The following is a 5,817-nucleotide window of genomic DNA, read 5'->3' as shown; positions in this document are numbered from 1 at the left end:
TTCACGTAGTCTATTTGGATGATCCATCTTTTCTTTCATTGTATGAATGAACAACACCCATTCTACACTGTTTGCTTCATACAGCCCACATTCAAATTCTGGGTTGGAGGGATGGCTTGTCAGATGTGCTGCACTGGAGCTGAATGAGCCACAATCAGTAAGCCTAGAGACAAACAGCTGCTGAATGGTCATGTACATTCTATCTTGTGTCCTTGCCAGCTTGTACAGACCTTTACTCTGGTTCATCTCATTCTTCAGATGTATGCAAAGGTTATTACAACACAGTACTAGAGGATCAACCCATTTCCTGGGGTCCCTTGGACCTGCCTGAGGTGTTAATAGAAATTCCAATTTATGTTAGATGGAGAAGTAGTCTCTACTTAAACTTAGATGGTTTAAGTAGAGTCTACAACGTGATAGATACAGAGGACACCAACTACAGACGATCTGGTTATGGTTGTTTCAAGATAGTTCTTCACAGAAGAAGGATGTGGACAAGCAGGGAAGCATCTTTATGTCTCACAGTTGTTCACAGCCTCGAATATGTCACTGGTTGCTTTGTAACACAGTGCCTTAATGTTGGCGTGTATGATGTAGCTCAGTGCTCCCCAGAATATACGAAAGCAAGAGAAGGAATCTGAAAGCGTTTGACAAGCTCTTTCCACCTCTAAAAAGTACTTGAATGGCTTATGTGGAATAATACTGTATAAGATGTCTCATTTTGACTTACCCTGTTCTCTAGCTGCAACAAAAACTTGACCAGAAACAAGCAATCCATTACTGATCTCTAGTCAAGAAAGCTTGTTTGTAGATCTCTGTGGACTGTTGCATAATAGGTTGTAAATAATACATCTGAACTCTAGGTTGGTTGAGTATTAAACTATTTGAGAACGGCAAATGAGGTCTTTGTAGTGAAAATGATAAAATACATGTATTGGTTTTGCAAGTGAGAATGCTAAATACTTTCCACAGTCTTTATGCGATTTGCAACAATATAAGCTTTGGATATGCTGTGTGGCAAGCCTAGCAATGGCATTTTTTGATGGTGTTCACTTTACACAATGGACAGATTGCATAATAAGCTGGGTTTGGGAAGGATGTGATATTTTTTCTTTTAACATTGATCAGATTAATGTCTGTGTACTAGAATGAAGGCTCTGTAAGGCTTTTTAGTTTGAATAGACTTGAAGTCCCAAGTTCTGAATGACTTGGCAACAGTGAAATCCCGCAATCACACTCATATGAAAATGATGAACTTCTGCCAGCTTAGTTTATTTAAATATTATCATTGATCATCAACTACTTTCAATGGGTTGAAACTTGCTTTTTGAAGCTTTACCTGTTCCTTGTACAATTACCCAAAGCAGCAACCCATCTAAGTGATCTCTTAAGTAACTGGAACCAAATGATCCTGCATTTTTTGCCCCTTTGGAGAAAGTAAAGCTGTAGTCTCTAGGTAGCTGTGTGGGCTACTCAGCTATCAATATGCAAAAGCTGATAGTTGAACAAATTCAGAGATGGTGTTAATGGTTTTATAATTTATGCCATTGAAGAAAATATTAACATAATACCAGTAATAAAGTAAACATATGTATTTTCATAATTTAATCAAATAACAAATATATGAAGTCATTAGAACCTTTGCTTTTTGGCACAGAGTTTGGAACTTGATCATACTTGAGGTCCCTTCCAACCCAAGCCATTCTATGATTTTGCTTACCTAGCAGGAGGTTTTTTATCCCTTAGTGTCGCTAGAGTTGCCAGACTGATTGATGTCCAGCATACTTGTGTACTCAGGCTGCAGTAAGATCTCTTACTGATTTTGCTCTATAACTGCACGTGCACAGAGAAGACAGATCAGATTTTTTGATTTACACTTTATATGATTGTACTAACTTGGGTGAGACTGTCTGGCTTGTCTGCAGAATATTTAATATGTTCGTCTTTGAGTTGCTATTTGTCACACAGATACTATGGGTTACCTTACATCTACTCAAATAACTGAATTATTTAGTCCTGTTAATTTTGTTTAGAGAGATCCTGGTGTGCTAAGAATCATATTTTGTGTAAGACATCCAGAGGCTTAGGATCTCTTAGCACTTACCCAGTCCAAAACCGGTTGAATTTATGTAGAAATACAAGTTAATTCTAGAATTTTTCATCTGTGTTTTTAATGCCATTTTTCCCTTCTTACTCTGAAATGCTTTATGGCAAATGTTATGGAGTTGTACTCTTTCCTTTCCTTTACCCTGTTCATAGGGAAAGATACAGAATAGGGTTAAAACTTCTCCTAACTTTGCTTTCATGGCTGCTTTTCAAGTAAAAATAGCTCCACGATCCCCACATATCTATACTGCTCTTTCTTTTCTGAAGCCTGTTCTTCTTATGCTTTTGTCTAGCCTTAAGATCTATGTGTATGTATCTGTCAAAGGACTTTAAAATATTCATGAACTGAAGTGCATCTTCTGATCAGGAGTGGGCACTGTTTGCCAGGGTTCCTTGACATACTGCTGCTAAGCTATACCTATTTTTCTATTCTAGTCACTGTCTTTTGTCTTTTCTCTGTTCTCATTACATTTCTCCTTCTTTCTCTCTTAGTTTGTGGCTGCTTCTCCAGGTTTCTTCTGCAGCAGCATGTATCTGTTGGATTTTGGCTCCTTAAGATGAATGATGTGAGCACTGAAAGCATGACCAAACTGCTTGCCTGAGCCTTCTGATCTGTAAGAGAGAGCTGGTCTTGCAGTGGCTGAATTAAGGCAGCAGATGTGAAAGGTGAGCGTCTTTAGGAATTGACCTGTTACCTTATCCTCATTTATAAGATCCCAACTCATTTGGCACTCACAGCAATGCAGTCATTTATCATTGCTCTTCTGTTTGCAACAGCTCTTGCAGGTTGGAAAAAGTATTGTAAAAAATATTACCTCTCATACCTCTGACAGTGTGGTGTCTGTCCCAGCTGTCTGGGACACTTTGTTTTTCAGTGCTGATGATCAGTAGGGAAGAACTGAGGTCCATAGGATGATCCATAGTACTTACTGGGTTTGGAGAATGTCAGGATGTTTTCTGTAAGGACAGAGAAATGAATGTTGGGATGTTTTCTGTTAAGGGTAGAAGAAATATTGCACATCTGATTGGTATTTGTGGGATGTTCAGTTTAAAACTTAATCTCTTAAACGTAATCTAAAATAAGGAAACGCAGCTGTTAAACTGTGTTCATTGTGGCCCTTTTGTGGAAGAGAAATGCTGGGGATATAAATATGCTTATAGGCAGTGAAGGATGTTTTAATCTTACTGCTTCTCCAGAACAGTGGTTCTCTTGTTTTGCTATGCGAGAATATCAGCTGAGCACTGCTGTTGTAGAGCATGGTGCGGCTGTACCTACATTTTACAATTGGAGTGGAAAGAGAAAAACATGAGAGAAACTGAAGGGAGTTGGAAAGGGCAAAAAATCAAATAGCAGCATGGCTAGAGCATGCAAAGGCATTCAAACCTTCCAGTTAAAGGGATGTAAGGAAGGAGACTGTAAACAGTATAACTCAACTGAATGCAACAGGGCTACAAAAACACTTTTTCTTCATAGCAGTAGAATTCTGTATAGAGCTTTATTAATGCCTGCCTACCTTACGGCCTGCTCTCAGTTTTACACATCTGGGAAATGGACTAAAATACTACTTGGTACTCTGTAAGTTCTTGTGTACCCCTATAACTTCACTGCAGGCTGTAACAAGTTGAGACTGCTATTTTTAACACTTTACTAGTACCTTAAACTCCTTAAATGGCAGAACTACATACTGAACATATTATTTCTACTGATAAGGTGCCAAAATCTATGGCACAGATAAATGATTCTATATGTTCTTTAAGGATATTAGTGCTTTTTCTGATGTTAAATTGTGGAAAATGCAGATCTTGTGAGCAAATGAGGAAAAGGGCACATATGAAAAGTAGGAGAGAATTTTCTGGAAAAGTACAAACCCCTGCTTAGAAACACAAGGAAGTGTTAAATTGCTTCTTTATTGATCCAAAGTGCAATTAAAAGCTGCCTCCTGCAGCTGAATTTAGATTGGGCTTTTAAATTGTTTCTTTCCTCTATGGATCTAGTATCAAGTGGAAAAAACCTACACAGCGGGACTCCTGAAAAGTCACCACGGAGCGTTCATCAGTCTGAACCTCTTGGTTGACAAAGTGCTGCTTTACCTGAAGTAGTTTGTGGCTCTGTTTGCCTGCCAGAAGCTCAGTTTAGGTGTTGAAGAATTGAGGCTGTGGAGTGCGGTGGCTAGAATCATGTCAAAGGTTAGTGTTCTGCTTCACTGGCTGTGGTACTCCATGTCAGCAAAAAGGCTTCTCCCTGCCATGAAATGGTGTTTTGTTTTCAGGACTTTTGCAGGATTTTAGGAGGAAATTAGAAGTTGTATATTGTTCCCTTCCTAATACAAAGCGTGCTGTAGGTCCAGGACTTCATCAGTTCAGAACATCCGACTTTTTTAGCAGTTACTTATTTTCAAATAAATAACATTGAAACTCACCAAAAGTTACACTTGGGAGCTAGAAAATGCCTCATCAGCAGTTCTCCGGGCACAAGCCTCGTTGTAGCCACTGTAACCTGATCTGAAGATTTTCTGCTTCTGAATGTGATAGGCTGCTCGAAGAGTGGAATGCGGGCTAGGAGAATGCAACACCCAGCGGCAATCAAAAAAACAGCACTGTCTGCCTTCCTTAAAAGCCTCGTCAAAGGGCCTTAAGAAAGGAACATGAGCATTTTTTTCCAGGCAGACAGAAGCTGAAAGAGAAAAGCCTCAGAGTCTTTTGCAGCCTATTTTGAGTTAGAGGAATACATTTGCATTTCTTTGCACGCTTTTATGTTCAAATGAATTCACTGGGCCTAAGGGAAGAACCCTGAGGAGTCTGCGGTATGCATTTGTTTGGCTTGTGGTCACTCCACCGGTGCAGCTGACACAGCCCTGTGCCTCAGCTGCTTCCCCCACTTCCACTGCTGTGCAGCACTGATCGTCGTCAGTAGTTGCTACTTTGGAAGTTTGAGCTATCTTTCTTATCAAAACATTACACAAGCACACTGTGCTAGTGGTGGGGAAGCAAGAGGGAGGGGAAGAATTACGACTCTCTCTTCCAGTTGGTCATTAAGTAGACACTAGGCTTTCTGCTCTGGAAAGCATCTAATTTAGGCAAGATCCTAATATGCAGCCTTATTTCTGTAGGGTAGCAAAATTCATCTCTTTGCTAACCTGTAAAATTGGCGTTAACACGTTGAAACTGACCACTACAGTAACACATCCTGTAAGCATGATGTGTTGTTGCAGCTTTTTTCTGATGTACTTGCAAAACCACAAAAGCAGCGGGTTAGATTTCTTGAGTTCATAGGCCTGTTTAGGATAGGTCTTTGCATAGGAAGGTAAGATTATTGGCAAAACGCTAAGCAAAAAAAAAAAAAAAAATTACTGTCCATCACTGGATTAAACAACATAACTAGGTGAGAGGTAGGCTGCAGAAGAGAGTTGGTTTTTTAAACTTTTTTTTTTGGGGGGGTGGGGGGTGGGGGGGGAGGGATGAGCAGGGAAGAAATGTTCAACCCTTAATTTCTAATTCATTTTGGAGATGAAAGTGTTGATACTTGCAGATCCAGCACAACTGCACTGTGGTATTATATTCTTGCATGTTAGGTAAAGCCAACTGCAAGTGCATGTTCCTGGCATAGCAGCTGGTTTTTGGAGATTTAGGAATTCTACAGTGGTGCCTATAGACATTCTCGATCAGCAGCACTGAGGAACATCTGGCTTCTGACTGCAGAGCTCTCTGCTG

The sequence above is a fragment of the Phasianus colchicus genome, chromosome 10, assembly GCF_987193195.1.
Source record: "Phasianus colchicus chromosome 10, bPhaCol1.hap1.1, whole genome shotgun sequence".
In the NCBI taxonomy this organism is placed as follows: domain Eukaryota; kingdom Metazoa; phylum Chordata; class Aves; order Galliformes; family Phasianidae; genus Phasianus; species Phasianus colchicus.
This window is presented reverse-complemented; position numbering follows the sequence as displayed.